This window comes from Pteropus alecto, unplaced genomic scaffold (assembly GCF_000325575.1).
Source record: "Pteropus alecto unplaced genomic scaffold, ASM32557v1 scaffold185, whole genome shotgun sequence".
Taxonomy (NCBI): domain Eukaryota; kingdom Metazoa; phylum Chordata; class Mammalia; order Chiroptera; family Pteropodidae; genus Pteropus; species Pteropus alecto.
The window spans coordinates 10,095,488-10,112,639 of record NW_006438088.1 but is presented as its reverse complement, the minus strand read 5'-3'; the positions used below and the strand labels follow the sequence as shown (position 1 = coordinate 10,112,639).

At 37.4% G+C, this 17,152-nt stretch overlaps 1 pseudogene; it reads right to left on the bottom strand.

Annotated features, from left to right (window-relative positions):
- Positions 1 to 14,471: 14,471 nt before the first annotated feature.
- Positions 14,472 to 14,590, bottom strand: LOC112482626 (annotated as a pseudogene).
- Between the last annotated feature and the right edge of the window lie 2,562 nt (positions 14,591 to 17,152).

Here is a 17,152-nt window from a genome sequence, read left to right as displayed (position 1 = left end):
AAATGTGATTGGGTTCAATAAAGGTGAAAATTTTCTTCTCTGAGTCACAAAATTAAGGGCACTGTATTAATTCGCTAGGGCTGTCATAACAAAGCACCACAGACTCGGTGGCTTAAGTCAAGGGAATTTATTTTCTCACAGTTCTGGAGATGTGAGATCGAGATGTAAGCAGGGGTGCTTTCTTCCGAGGCCTCTCTCCTTGGCTTGTAGATGGTGCCTTTTCCCTGTGGCTTCACATTGTCTTTCTTCTGTGCCTGTCTGTGTCTAAATTTCTTCTTCTTAAAAGGACATCAATCATTGGATTAGGGCCCAGCTTAATGTCCTCACTTTAACTTAATTACCTTTTTAAAGGCCCTATCTCCAAACACAGTTACATTCTATGATACTGGGGGTTAGGACTTTAACATATGAATATAGTGGTTGGGAATGGGATGTAATTCAGCCCATACAGTATCTTGATAGCCACATTGGGTTATCACCCAATATATAATAATATAAATCTAGAAACATATCACCAAAGTGTGTCAGAGTATAAGTGGCCATGGGTGATGACAATTTGAATGTTTTCAGCTGAGATTCTCAACATACTTTGTAAAACTTGTTATAAAGGCAAAATGCAAATAGGAAAAAATAAAAATTCCCCAAAAGTCCCATGTCTGAATTAAATTAAAAATTTTAGTTCTCCTGTTGCCCAGTAGACCTAATTCCTTGGGGGAGAATTTATTCCCACCCCATTCCTATGTTAAAAAAAGAATATGAGGAAACTAGATTTCTTTCCTTTACATGAGATCATTCAGTTGTTAACTCTAATGAAGGAAAAGTTCTGAAACAACTTCAAATATCAAAGACTGATCAACTTTTTTTAAACAAATATAATGTTTTCAAGCCACCATCTCACTCTGTATGACTAGATCTCTGACTCTTTCTCTCCTGAGTGTTTCTCTTTAATCATAACAAAAGCATATTTTAAACTTTTTTAAACTTGAATTTTTCAAAACATTAAGGGAGAGAAGGAATCTTAAAATTATGTTGGTATTCTCAGAAAGCTGCAATATCATATAAATCGTTGCTAATGTACTAAGATTACAAATGTTAAGCAAAACTCCCAACCCCCTACAGATTTTTATAAAAAAGAAAGCATCTTGAACTGTATTAAAGCTGTTGATGACTTTTCTTCTTCGTACATAATCAATAAGATGTTTTAGAGCTGGCACAATAGCTGTGAAACACTCAAGATCATGATGCTTCTCACTCTCCCACCCATTAAAATCAGGATGAGTGCTATGCCATCTCTGCTCCAGCTGTATGAGTTAGTATGTTTTAATTTGCAACATCACCAGTTTATCACTTAAAGACCTAATTCTGGATGAAGTGTGGTTACATATTGTAATTCAGAGTGCCTACAATACATATTATTCAACGGCCTCCTTTTCTCCTTAATTACTTTTTCCCTTTCATCCTTTCCCTCTTCTTGGAGCAACTCCTGTTAGGGTGACCTCTGAGAATGGTCCTCACTGTTGAAAAGAATTACCTGGGTCATATAATGAATCCTCACAGAGAATGCCTCAAGAAGAAGCAGGACTAGTCAGAGGCAGAGAGGACAAACCCTAGCCCTAACCACATCATTCATATTTCTGGAATTTTGATTGCGTATCTTATTTTCTGTGCCTCAATTTCTGCATCTACACAGTGATGATATGCTTTGTCTTTATTTTGTATAGGGCAGATAAATGTGGTAGGTTGAACATACTTGTTTATCAGAAAAGCCCACAAAAAATAGAAAAGGAGACATCAATAAACAAGAGATATATTTGGAGGATGGAAAATAGATGCACAAGTAGTGACTGAATGACGTTTACTTCTTTGTACCACTAAGTACCTGCAGAAGAGAAAACCTGGACAAAGTAGGGCTATGTGTGCTTCAGACTTTTGAAAGCCTCAAAAATTGAAGGCACCAGGGAATTGTAAAAATGGGAGCAGGCTGGGAGGACAAGGGAGGTGGAAGAGTACTAAAAATAAGATAATTGATTTGAAGTTGATGTGGATGGCAGTTAGACTCCCAGATCTCTTCCCTGCTGACAGACACCCAAGCAAATACCTCCCTTCTACCCCAGCAGAAGACTAGGGTTTATTCTCTGAGGGAGTTAAGCCAGCAACGTTATAGACAATGGAACATAGGAAAACGTGGGGAAGGAGTGAGGCACCATTCTAACTAAGATCATGGCAATGAAGTCAAAATATGTCTACTAACTGGCAGCGCCCAAACCATTTTACTGTGGAAAGTCATCCAACCAGAAAAAGACCTAAATTTATTCACATTAGGGGGCCCATGGGAAAATGGCCAAGTCCCTCTTGATCCCTAGCAATGAATGAAGATAGCATAAACCACATGCAGGTATATAAGATGTCAACTTTTTTCTTCTTATGTATTCTTTGTCAGGGAGCTTCAAGTGTATGTGTTCCACCCAAATCAAGATATAAACAGAGGTAGAAGGGGAGAGAGAGAGAGAGAGAGAGAGAGAGAGAGAGAGAGAGAGAGAGAGAGGAAGAGAGGGACAAAATAGAGAATTCAACACAGAAAAGAAGGAAAGAGAAGTCCAGGAGGACAGTGATAAATAGCAACAGGAAAGAGGCCTACAAGCAGAATGGACAAGATAAGAAAAATATTACATATGTCGTGCTGGTCAATATTAATGTATTTTACCATTATTTTGGAGACACAGAAGACTAAGCAAACGTAAAAAAAAAAAAAAAAAGATATAGAGTAAAGAAAACATGAACATAGTACCCAATGTGGCTCAGCTCTGAAATATTATAAAACTGTAATAATGGATATGATTTAACCCAAGTTGGAATGGTTAGGGAATGAAAAGTGTGGGGTGAGGGAGGGTATAAAGGAAGGATGTGTAAGAGTGCTAATTCCTAATCACCTCTAGATATTTAAAACTGAAAATTAAGATATAACAATATAAACATATCCTTTATAAATATGGAGGTAAATACATTAATAGAAAATCTGAAACTGTTGAAAATAACTACCAATGGGGTGTGCGACTGAGGCCTGGGTGGTGGTGAGAAAGAGAACTGCTTTTTAGTTGTCATAATCTTCATAGTATTAGTTGACTTTTTAAATGATGTATAGTACTACTTATATAAAAGTTAAAATTAAATTTAAAATATTAGGTTAACCGGCTCATATGAAGTATATATTTTAATGTATATTTTTAAATGAAAAAATTTTAATGACTATTAATCTTAAAGGCTTTTAAGATATCTTTCAAAAAGCAGGATTTTATAAATTAAATCTTTATAATTATTATTGCATTGTATAATATTGCTGTAATTATGCTTGTGAAAGCAGTTCCATCAGTCCTGGATTTTTTATTTTTCAAATATCTGGCATACTTTCTTTTCTTGTTTATTGAAAAACTGAGCTACCTGATAATGAACATGAATGTGTTTGGAGGTCTAGTCTGACTCACATACATGCATGCACGTTTCCGTGATTATTTGAAATCCTATGGAGTCATCCATTGCTAATTCAAACCTGGCCAGACTTCCTGATTCTAATCTAATTCCAGGGTGAATTGAGGTTAGCTACTGGATAGAACGTTCAGTTCAGTTGAACATGAGCCTACTGCCAAGCTACATGTGAGCTGAGTGCTCCATGGTGCCAGGCGATAAATCGAGGAAAGAGAGATCACATGAGAATGATGTTCTAGCACAGGCACATGGTCCTCTTCTGCAAGAATAGTGAGCTGAGTTGTAGGTCAGGTACAAAGAGGATATGACTTTACACTGTAAAAGGTGACCTTCAAAAGACCAACTCATCTGGGGGAAAAAAAATTCCTGAATGTGCACTACTCATCTTTAGATAGGCATTTGATGAATAATTTTATTCCTTGAGTGCCTTTCCAACATTTAGCTTATAAGCCCACTCATTCTTCACAATACATCTGACTTAAGGAACGTGAATGAGTGCCCACCTGATCACTTTGATGATCAGAATTGCCTCTTTCTCAGCTACCCCTGCAAGATCCATTCTAGTCCAAACCTAATTGATTCCCTGAAAAAAAAAAAAAAAACAAAAAAAAACAAAAAAAAACCCTGAAAGTTAAAGTAACCTTGGGTATCTGAGCATCCTGGTTCCAGATGAGTGATGATACCACAAGGGTACCTCAGAATGCCAGTGGTGATAAAACACTTTAAATATCCTGGGGGGAGAAGAAAAGCTGGTATCTTAAGAGGACAAAAAGAAAAGGAATCTCTTTGGATTGTTCAGTTGGCAAAAGGAACACACAACTTTGTGTGCAATTTCCAAATCTTCTTTTGGGCAGTGCACATTATATCATAAGAGGTGGCTGAATTTATGTTTTAAAAGTATATATACATTTTAGACTAAATAATGTTGAAAGATGTACACTGTACACTCATAAAATAGCCTTATTTTAAAAAATCTATACATGCTTATGGCAATTTAAAAAATTTCAGAAAAAGACAAAGAAAAAGTAGCCCAAATTCTATTGCCCAGGGAAAACCTATTTGGCTAATACCTTTCTAGATGTCTCTGTATGGACTCACATGCACTTTTATATAATTGGGATCATGCCCTTCACATTGTCGTCTGACTTGGAGAACTATATGCTCTTAGTGAGTAGATAAACTTCCATAAGGCACAGGAGTACCCTGGCTTCATTCTTTTTAAAAACAATCACTTTGCACGTTCAATATATGTGTTATGCACGTTAAGACCATATCTTGAAACTGTGCTGTTCAATACAGTGGTCACTAGCCATGTGTGACTATTTAAATTTAAATTAATGAAAATTGAGTAAAATTAAAAATTCAATTCCTGAGTTGCACTAAGTACATTTCAGAGACTCAATATTGAATATGACTGGTGGCTACACTATTGAACAGGACAGAAGTTTCATCATTGCAGAAAATTCTATTGGACTTTCTGTATTGGAAGCAAATGTTCTTCAGACACAGATCACTTATGGGCTGGGTTGTTTTTTTTTTATACACCTGAATTTTCCAAGCGTTTTGACTTTTGACTCTTGCCAACATAATTTACAGTTAAATCCCAAATTTAGAAGCCAAAAGTCACAACTCAGAGACTAGCCATTTGGATGGAGAAGGCAAAGAGAAAGACTTTTCCACTATATCCAATGATTTCTCAAAGATTATAGCTCCCAGTTGTTCTTGTGACTCTCTTCATGACATTCTGTTCCGCTGAGACCTCATGGCTCTTGCTCACTCAGAATGAGTGTGAGAGATTGAAGGTAAGAGCTCCTGATAAATTGAGTTCCGCCCTACTTCAGCATGGGAAAATCACTCCAAATATCAGAATATAAATAAAATAGGACAATTAATGAGCAGTAGAGTCTGGGAACTGGATCCAAAACAACCACCCACCTGCAGTTCCTCTAGATCTTATGATATAATGATGAGAAAAAGAATTTAAAAAATTGTATTTGGTATCACGTTCTCAAGCTGAGCAAATAACCCTTCCCTCTTTTTGGTCCCTGTGTCTCTAGAGAACATAATACAAAATTAAATTCCAGTCTTGTTCCAAAATTTGAAAAGATAAACTTACCGATTTTCAGAATTTATGTTCAGTTTACCTAAGCACCTAAAGTTACATGCTCTCCAATCTCACACAAAAAGTTCCCCCTCAGCCCGCCCTTAAATCTCTGTAGGCTGAAAGTTTGGCAATGAGAAGGAACATTCTCACAGAAGATTTCTTCTCCTTCTTCTTTCCACTTAAATTTTAACTTCTTCAAAATAGGGGTTTCATTTCAACACCTCTTCCCCCAGTCCTAGTAGGAGTATGGAAATATGAGACGAAAATAACAGCATGAAAAGAGATTTCTAGTTTCTATAGGTTCCCAAAATGGTTCAATTTGATGTCTGTAGGAAGACTTGCAGCCATTTTTTATTTGATGTGAACTGTCTTATCTCTGCTTGTGAGCATTTTTTGTTCAACGGATCCTCATTTGATGGAAAGATCTTTCTCAAATCTCTCTTCTAAGGAGCAGCTCTTGGAAGAACTATTGTCTTTACTTATTTATTCATTCCTTTGCTAATAAACATTCATTGAGCAGCTGCTATGTACTAAAAGAAGATCCAAGTGTTTTTCTACAAACATTAATAAGAAATGGCTCCTGTCCTTATGAAGTTCTTTGGTGAAAGAGAAGCAAGGTGCGGTGAATGCTAGGATGAAGTGCTGCACAGAGAGGCATCCACTGCCATATGCATGAATGGGATGTGGTCTAAGAAAGCTTTCTCCAGGAGGAGATACTTGAACTGAGTCGTCAAGGATAGCTACAAATTAGCCACATGGTGAAGGTGGGTAGGCATATCCCAGCAGAGGTAAAGGAGAATTGACACAATGTCTGCAGAAGGGCAAGTTAATTGATGAGGTTGGAACAGTAAATCAGGCAGGCAATAAAGCTGAAGAATTAGGAAGGGTCCAGTGATGAGAGGCCCTCTATTTCATTCTGAAAGTGATACAAAGCCATCAAAGGGTTTTAAACATGGCAATGACGAGAGAGATTCATAATTTCAGAGAGATTAAGGTGGCGTGTTTGGAGGGAATAGACGAAAGGGCGACACATATGAGAAGAGAGAGATGCCAAATAGATGGTGATGACATGATGAGAGGCCCTCTATTTCATTCTGAAAGTGATATAAAGCCATCAAAGGGTTTTAAACATGGCAATGATGAGAAAGATTCATAATTTCAGAGAGATTAAGGTGGCATGTTTGGAGGGAATAGACGAAAGGGCGACACACATGAGAAGAGAGAGAGATGCCAAATAGATGGTGACGACAGTGCCTCAGATGAGAAATTAATGCTTAAACTAAGGGAGTTTAAGAAGATCTAGAAAGTACCCAAAGAGATGAAGTCAATAAATATTGGAAGATAATATTTTCAGGATCTATTAGCTAGTTGGACAAATGGAAGGGAGTTAGAATGGTTTCAAAGACAATTGAGTGATTAAAAAATAAACTAGTCTTTTAAGATTTATTTTGAGGGAAGAGAGGTTATTATCAGAACATCTACCTGAAATGTTAACTACATTTAACATTAATTTCTCAGATGAGAAATTAATGCTTAAACTAAGGGAGTTTAAGAAGATCTAGAAAGTACCCAAAGAGATGAAGTCAATAAATATTGGAAGATAATATTTTCAGGATCTATTAGCTAGTTGGACAAATGGAAGGGAGTTAGAATGGTTTCAAAGACAATTGAGTGATTAAAAAATAAACTAGTCTTTTAAGATTTATTTTGAGGGAAGAGAGGTTATTATCAGAACATCTACCTGAAATGTTAACTACATTTAACAATCTTAAGACAGAAAAAAAAGAGCACTTTTGGGCCCTCCTAGGCATATCACATTCTCATTATCCTAGAAAGCTTTGTGTTCTATTTTCTAGATTTCGATGAAAATAAACTTTCTTGAAAATAAACTAGCAAAGAACTCTAAAATATTTGCTATGTGGAATATTTTGAATTTTGGCATCAACCTACATAAGACCCTTTTGGTCATTTAGTCAGCAGGTTTCTTGAGATTTGTTCTATTTTAAGCATTGCAAATACAAGAAGCGATAGACTCTCTATTCAAATTGCTCTTTATCCCATTTTTATTTGCATGTTTATATATTCGATTGTTTGCTTATATCTAGTTATCACCATCATACATTAGAGCAGTGGTCTTCTTACTGTTGCATGAATAAGAATCACATGAAGAGCTTGTTAAACTAATTTCCTGGGTCTTCATCTCAGAGATCATGATTCAATAGGTCAGTTGGGGGTATAACCTATGAACTTGCATTTCTAGCGATTTTATAGTTGCTGCCAATATGCTGATCTGAGGGCCACACTCTGAGAACTACCAGTTTACAGCTTCGAGTGAGAATAACTGAGCTGTGAAGCAATGTAAGATTCTTTCCTGTGACCCTAGAGTACCCATCACACAGAATTGACGTCATTGGGAATTACACAGGCAACAAAGGAGTCACCCTGAGGCCTTAAGGGTTTGTGACCAAGGCCCTCACCACCCAGCTCTCATCTCCTGTTTTTCAGCTGTGTTTCCCACTGGGCATTGCTGTTGCTATTGGTCCATAAGTTGCTGCAGTTACGGCTCTTGATGAGCTCAAACAGTCCCAGATGGAGAGACTTGAGAAATGGGAGCAAACTTTCTTGTGTCTGAATTTCTTTTATCCTATCTGAACTTAAAAGTCAAAGATTAATAAACTGATCGTCTAATCACCTTGAGAAGGTGGAGAGATTTGCCAAATATTACCAGACTGGAAAGGCTGTGATGGTCATCTCAAGGTCAGTCGTGCAGTTAGCCTGGACCACACAAAAAAAAAGATAAATGGGTAAGAACCTGTCTCTCACAGTAGCACTGTGAAGTTAATGGCTTGCCAATGTCTCGGCTATGAATTAGTTTTCTTGTGAATGGTTTCAGATTATGGATCTCTTCTAGGTGGAGTTGAGTCTCTTCTGTTTATCTATAATATTCAGGAGTTTTTCCAGCCTTTGCTTTTAGGTGTATAGTTTTGAGTCTCACAAACAGGAAAATCAAACAGGAAATTATTGAGTAACTCAGGTCTCAAGTGAAGAGAGCAACAGGAGTGGAAAGAAGGGACAAATTTAAAGAATACGAGAAAGCAAATGACAAAAGACTTCTCCAACAAGGGGCTAGAGAGGAGGAGAGGAGGTAATTGAAATTAACTCCCAAGTTCTTGATCAGGAGAAGGATGGCATCAATTACATAAAAATGGAGATTTAAGAGGGGTTGGTTTAGGGAAAATGCTGAGCTTTGTTTTGGACATCTGGGTGATAGTGGTATAGCCAAGTGGAAGCGTTTTTGAAATAGTTGGAAACCCATGACTGGAGTTAAGTAAGAACAGTGGCTTGGAGGACAGCATTGGGGCACCCCTACTTAGAAGTAAAAACTAAAATTTTGTCAATGATGAGCTCACTGAGACAGGATTCATGAAGAAACAGAGGAGTGAGAATTGAACCCTAATAGTCCTTCCAGAAGGATTCCAAATAAGTTCTTGTTGTAGTTGTTGTAGTTGATACCTTTGTATATTTTCAGTTCGGTTAAAATGTAAATAGTATTTTTGAGACACAGTGTAGGGTTGCCAAGGCAGAGATACCCGTGTAACTGAGAGAGGGCACATAGCCACTTGAATGTGTGCCCACCTGCATAAGAAAAATGGCTTAATTTGCATGGTATAGAGGTTAAACTGGGGGCATTTTTTAGTTCTCTCAGTTGGCTTTTAAAAAAAAGATCCTGAAATGGCATGCTAACTACTGTTAAAATATCTGTAACTTTTCTCCTTCTCTTCCGTATCTCTCATGCCACGTGATACTGATGTGGGATACTTTGCAGCCACATTTGAAAGGCCTCCCCTGAAGTTGCAAACCCAATGCTTGGAAGAGAGATTTCAAATAACTCAAAATATACAGTGTAAACAAACTGGCCTTTTAGTATGAAGTGTACTAAATTAAAGAAACCAGATGCTTTGGTTGGCTTGGAACAGCTGAATTATGATTGGCTCTCCTTCACTAACCATTTTCTTTGGGGCCTCCTCACCCTCTTCCTCTCTCCTCCCCTCTCTCTCCTGTTCTATCTGGTTTTCGTTTTCAGACAGCCATAAGCTCATCAGATACAGAGACATATCTCCCAAATATCAAATGGTTTCTGAAAATAGAGTTGTTAATTTAAATTGTTTATCTGCACTCACAAAAATGTGCTTACTGGAAACCTGGTGTGAGAGTCTGAATCACACCTTCGATCATAGTTCTTAATGTGAAGGGCTTTTCTATGTAATAATTTTATTTGACTTAAAAATTAAGCATTAAAATATTCCTCTTTCAATACTACTAACTGAGACATTTTATAGGCCCTTAGGAAATCACTTAGATCCATAAATCTCCAAGTTATTTATTCATGTAAAATCATGAAGCCTTACAAACCTCTGAGAAAGGAGTCCAAACCCAAATATCCAAGTTTATTAAAAGTTAGATGAAACCTCAATGAAACTGAGTGGCTTTCCCTGACACAGAAGATTTTATTGGCCAAATCTATGCTATGTCAAAACAATTGATACTATGGGAAATTATTTAGTTAATGTGGATTGAAATCCACTTTCATCCGAAGTATCTAAAGAACTATTTCAGAAATGTGCTTTTAGCTTGAACTCTAGGGGTAGGCTCTCAAGAAGCAACGGAAAGAAGGAAAGGGAAAGAAAGAATAGGGAAGAGAGATTTCACACAGGCGGAAGGCAATAAAGACATATCAATACTACTTCTCAGTGATTAATATACCATATTAGTGGGGCCAATTTCATGCCTCTGTGATTTAAGATAAACACCAGTAGACTCTGACAGAAGGGTTAACTATGGCTTCATTAATAAAGGTGGTTGGAAACATTTTGTAAGTATAAAGTGTTCTGTAGGTATTAGGTGTAAAAAGTAATCTCCAGACACCACCACCTCGCAACTATAAAATGCTGTTGTATTTCAACTGGATAAGGGAATCTTGTTTTAGGCCAGGACATCCAAAATGTACAATTATTTGTATTCTCCCTTTAGGGAGAAATTTTTATTGTGCTTTAGTAAATCAAAGCTTAGGAGTAGTGCTGGTTCCAAATAAGTTGGAAGGGGGGTAGTAATTTTATTTCATTTCAAGGATATGGAAAATACACACCACAGAATCTCCACAGCCTTCTTTTTTCTCCAAAACACCCATCACCACCACCCTTTCTCTCCACCCTGCTTTCCTTTCCGGGTCTCAGCTCCCAGCCAACGGCTGGCCCTATGGCTCGATCCTGGCACTCACAGTAGAGCCAGTGGAATGGGTAGGGCACATCCTGGACATGAACGTTCCAGTGTTTTTCCCACCCCAGTTGAGCCCGACGATAAATCTTTTCTGAGATGACTTTTGAATTAGACACACTTTAGAGAGTCTTGAAATGGTAACTGATGCACCAAAGATATAGGACTTTTTGTTGGTTAGTCTTTTATTTCACAGCCTGACGTAGCTTCCCAATTCTGAAACAGGAAAAGAAAAATAGATCTACCACTCTTTTCTGCTGCATCGCTCACTACTCAGAAGCAGAAGGAAAAAAGAAAAGTTTTTCTTTTCGTAGAAAACTACATATACAGAATGAGTCAAGAAATTCTTTTTTGCATCTTGACTTTGCATACTTATGCCAGAAGTGCTGTCCTGGTACTAGTTTGTTCTGAAATTTATAGAGATTTCTAAAAAGCAAAGACAAAAACTTCTGAGCTAGTAGCCCAGTTTGTCTTGCCTTTGTAATGCACTTGGGAGGCTGGGTGTTCAGAGAAGCAGCTCTGTGCCAGACTGACTTTTTGCTGATGGAATCAATCACCATCCCCAGGCAGATACAGAAATCTTGACTTTCATCAGTAGTATGCTGACAATCCAGAGGATACAAAGCTGAAGGCAAAGAGTTGAGGCAAAATAGTGGAAAGGAAAAAAGTCAATATTAAAAGGTGAAAGGAATTTTCAAAACTCTCACTCTTTTCCAAGAACAGCTCCACTTGCAATACTGGGAAGTGAATGTTAGGTGTCGAATTTACTGCGTGTCTTTTCCTCACTTTAAGACCTGGCCTCACGGTACTCCATCTCACCGGGCAACACCGAGATGACAGAGGGTGATTGAGCTGCAGAGGCCACACTGAGGACTCAGCACTATTTCATAATTCATGCCACCTTCAGGTGGTTATTAAGCTCTCAGCTTTGTGAGTTTTTTGGATTACTCATCCTCAGAATGTTTGCCCATAATACCCTTACAGTTTTGCCTTATCCGCCAAGTTTTACAGCCTTTTGCCAGGTCGTGCTCGCTTCTTTCTTACGTAGATATTTTTAACATTTGTCCAACAGATAGTTATATTCTGCAACATTTTCGATTAGGCCCCACCAAAATGCATCTTTGTCAAAGAGAACTTTTCCCATAATTTTGTTTTCTAAGTTTGGCTTATGTATCTGGGTAAATGGAGTTATAAGTCCCATGCTTAGGGAATATTCTAGTACTCTGCACCATTCTGAATACGAGTCTGTACCTTTCTTTGGCATCTACTCTTATGTTAGTATTCCTTTCCAACTCTAATATGATACTACATATACTTCAGTATTCTAGTTCATGTCTTACTGACTCTTAAATATTCCCACATGCTATCTGCCTTTTTTTTTTTTCTTCACTCTCCTTCTTTTATTCTACTTTGGCCCCATATTGAAACTTTTCAAAAAGGTACATATTACCATATTGGTAGATACAGGAATCTAGTGTCTTTTTTCCTGATCAACACATCCACAGTAACTTATAAAACCTTCACACCAATCTAACTATAAGTGTGCATTTCATCTTAGGGTCAATTTTCATTGCATCTCTTTGACAAAGGACTAAAGATGCAGATATTTTACTCAGAATAAAAAACGTAAAAACTGTTATTAGAGACACTCAGCAACAGCTTGAGAATGTCAGCAACTAAAGCTGTGAGCAAACAGTGCCAAGGTGGATGGAGCAGCTGCCGCGAAAGAATATTGAGGAGCCAGCTGTTATTCCCATTGGCACAGGAATGTGCCAATCACCACCCAAACTGCAGGAAGCCTGCGCCAGATTCTGGGGAAAAGAGTACCTTCACATGCCAACTAGAAAAGGGCTTGTTGTTTCTATGTGTCAAATTACATCCGTGGTTACGTACGTACTTTTCTCTTTAACCACCCATTCTCCCTTCATCGGTTGGAATGAGAAAGACAGGATATTGAAGAGGGAAATATATATTTCTTTCATTTTACATTGTTATGATGAATAATTCTATGATTCCAATGTGGATTAAAGCATGACGGGTCATCTTACATTGATTAACAATGCAGACATAAACAAATACAAGTGAATTTCAGAAGGTGACTAATGTACCATCCTATATGTATCAGTCCACTTTTCTCAAGCTCCTAACCAGGAACCAAAAATTTTGGCTTACAAAAAACAGAACTTCAAAATTTCCTTAAGAGACTTTTTTACCTCCAAGAAAAGAGAAAAAATACATTTTCCTCTAAGTCTACTTACCACAAAGTAGGAAGAGCAAGAGACATTTTCCCCCAAAATTTATTCTAACTTGGAATTTAAGTCAATTCTGTAAAACTGAGGCCTACTTAACTTGCACTTTAGAAAACTACTAAACTAGCTGATTAGAAAACAGTTTTTTGAGATTCACAAGCATTAACTTAGACATGCAATTAGAGTAATTTCTGGTCCCTACTGTTCAATGTCTAAGGCATTCAATGCTTCCTAATTAAATAGCATAGTTCTCCAAAAGGGAGTATAAAAGAATTCTTCTTACGTGTACATATTCCAACTTTGAGGACTACATACATATACATATTCCTAGCTTGAGAGCAATTTGTTCTCATGTGCTTGTTTAGAGATTGTAATGCAATGTAGATAAGTAGCAAGCAGAGTAACATTTTATAACTGAAATTGGTCAATCTTTTGCTCTTAGAACTATCCCAGAAATTTAAATAAATAAATAAATAAATGTAAATAAGCAAAATGATTAGACTTTTCATGGTTTCATCAAGTCAATCCTGGTGGGAGAAAGTTTTTCTCTAAATCATATAAGGAAGAGTAGATAATCAATGGCAGTTCTTTGGGACGATCCATCCCATTGGCAATACACCCATAGCCACAGGATGACATTACTCTGATTTCTTTTATCAGGAAGCCAGCAGGTCGCTAAGGAGCATTCCCGAAAATTGGACAGAGTAGAGAGAGAAGAGCAGATAATGCTAAGGTGTAGTAAAGACTCGGTGCAGGAAATGAAGACCTGAGTTTGTAATGTGTTATGGCATATGCTTTACATGTACTATGTGTATTATAACATGTTGTCATACTTGTAAGGAGAGAGAGAGAAATGGCTACTCCATAATTTTGGGGTGAGTCAGTGCGACCTTTTTTAGAGAGACATTACAGACATTTTCTCTTGGTATTAGGAGAGGAAACAAGAGAAATTGGTTCAAAAATTCACAAACACTAATTGAGGATATGCTGGGCATCCCTGACTCAGGCTGAGCATAAGCTGTGTTAGGAGACAAAGCAGGGACGCATTTAAAGTTATCAAAGCACAATGCATTACCACAAAAGACATAGGCAAAATGAGAGTAAAAGTCAAGTGAGCAAAAGTCCACATATTACACGATTCCATTTATATGAAATCTCCAGAATAAGGAAATCTTTGGAGACAGAATGTAGACTAGTGGCTGCTTAGGGCCAAGGAGAGTAGGGACGAGAGCCCGGAAGGTGATAAGTGAAGGGTTTCTTTATGAGGTGATGAAAATGTCCAAAAGTTGACTGTGGTGATGATCGTACATGTCTGTGAATACACTAAAAACTATTGAATTAGACACTTTTTTTTTTTTTACCACCTGCAGCACCTGGTCTTCCTAAGTGGTCTCCCATCCAAGTACTAACCAGGCCCGACCCTGCTTAGCTACTGAGATCAGATGAGATCAGGCACGTTCAGGGTGACATGACCATAGTGAATTAGACACTTTAAATGGGTGCATTTTGTAGAATGTAAATTATATCTCAATAAAGCCATTATTTAAAAACTGTAAGATAATTTTGAAAATTTTTTTCTTTAGAAAAAGAAAAGCCAAGTAAATGGAAAGAACAATAAATACTCCAAGAATGGGGTCTTCTTCCTCAGCCTCCCCCGACTCCCAGCCTCTACTCTTTGCCCACCTGCTCACAGGACAAAACAGAGGGAGCTGTGAAATATTCTTACTAATCTAGAAACAGTGAAACACAAGTAAAACTCTTCGGAGAACACAGGTGCCTCATTTTCTATCACTTTTTGAAGCTCACTTAAATGTGAGTCTTAATGAGATCCCAGCTCAGTCCTAGGAGAATTGCGAGTTCGTGAATTATTCTTCAGCTTCTTTTCCAGACAAAAGGGCCTTAGCTCACAACAACATGAACTCTTGGATAAAAAGAGTAGACATTCAAGGTCTCTGAGGCCCTCTCATAAATAACAAAAAAGATTGGCATCAGGTGAGTCTTACCAGAGACTACACCATTTACAAAGTTCTTCTATTTGAATTTATTTCAAGCAGTCAATAAATAAATGGTTCCATGCTATTAAAAATGGAGAAAAGAGAAGACTACAAACATGTGCTTCTACCTCCTGCAATTTGGTCCATTTCCCCAGCTCCCGTCTCAGAGAAAGATGCAATTGTTCACTTGATGACCCTGGTACTCAGCATATTTTCTTTGGGGCCATCTTTTGAATATTATTTTTGTATAAAGCCAAGTAAATGAATGGAGAAGTTGAAAAACATAATCAGAATGTTATATTGACACTGTTGTAGATTTTCCGAATGCCGAAAAACAAGAAATAAGTGGAAATGAGTTTGCCAAAGTGAACATTTTATGCATCTTTATATATTTTCCCAAGTGGGAAAAATGCACTTGGATAAAATAAAATAACAAAATATTTATTGAACTTTTTAAATTTATGACATATATTTGTCACATTTAGGCAGAACCTTACCCTAAAGAACTTACATTCTAAACATTTACTTCTTTGTGTCTTTTTCTCTCTTATTGTCTATCTCTAGTGCTCAGAAGGCACTTTTAGGTATTAGGTAAAAGCTGCAGATATTCTGCCCAACCACAGGCATATAATCCCCCTGGACCATCAGTCTTTCCAAACTATCTTAGTAATGTACACAGTGATTGTTAGTGATCGTGCAGGCCCTCTGAGATTCTGTAAGATACCAAATGAGATTTTTAAACTAATCCAAAGGCTCCTATATAAACATTAACCTTGAATGACCCAGAAATGACTGTTTATTTTCTACCATCAGAGTTAATATTCTTCCATTGGCAGGGTAGCATGGGATCCTTTGCATAGCCATGAGAAGGTCTGAACATCAGGGTTTAGAGAATGAGCTTATGCTGAATATTCTAGAAAAGACCCAGAAATAAATCCTCAGTAAAGCTGATGATGAGTTATTGCTAAAAGTACACTACAAACCTAAAGGTCCTTGTTTAGGAATTTGGAAAATTGTACTTCTAGTTGAAGGGGTTATAGAAATAAGAGATGGCATCACAGATGCTATATAATAAAACAAGGCTTTGTACCATTGCCTCTATTTTTCTTCAGGATTTGAATTTCAACTTCTGTATACTAAATAATATGAAAGCCTGTATGTTATTGTGCTCTTAATCTTTTCAGTAAAGGCTTTTTAACAGTACTGCATTGCATTATTTTTGTTATAGTTTTTCTTTGGAGTGTGAGTACAAATTGTTGTTGACAAAATCCTTGCTCAGCTCCAATTGCCCTTCTAAGGAAAAATGTGCCAGTTATCCTCTTACCTATAAGCCAGGCCTTATACAGAGTGCCCTAATTTTTGCTCAGTAACCAAGCTGCTTGTTACAGGGCCAGGAGTCTTTACCTCCCCTTCCTCTACTTCCCACCTGCCCAAATTCTCTTTCCCCAAACAAACCACTCAACTATCTATTTCTCCACTTGCTGCTCCGGCCTTTCTTTTTTGCCAATCTATGAATTCACACTCTATATTTTTCACTACCTTGTTTTTTTCAAAATGTTCTACAAGTTGATTTGTTCCACAAAGCCTCTCCTAGCTCATCAGAGCAATGATAATCCATTCCCCAAACCGAAGTTCCCAAATTCCACAGTATACACTCAGAAATGCCCAAAGAGGATGCATATTATAAATATTGCTTTCTGCACTATTTGCCTTTGCCTCGTGTCTCGTCTTTATTTTGCTGAATAGCTGTGCTTTGGAGTGTGTCCTTTCACTTGTGTGCTCAGTTACAAAATTCCCATTATTCCGCTGATACCTATCAGCGGGTCTCAACAATGTCTCCCCACTCAAGTCACTGCGAATCTTTGTAAAAATACCTAAGCCCAGACTCACTCCAGACTCATTAAATCAGAATATCTGATTGAAAAGAACTGATCTTAGATAGTTGTAAAACAGAGTGGAATGTTGATCTAGTTTCTTTTTCCCTCCCATTCTGAAATGAAGAGGGAAATTCCTAATCAGTTTGGAAATAGTGGGAAAAAAATAAGAGA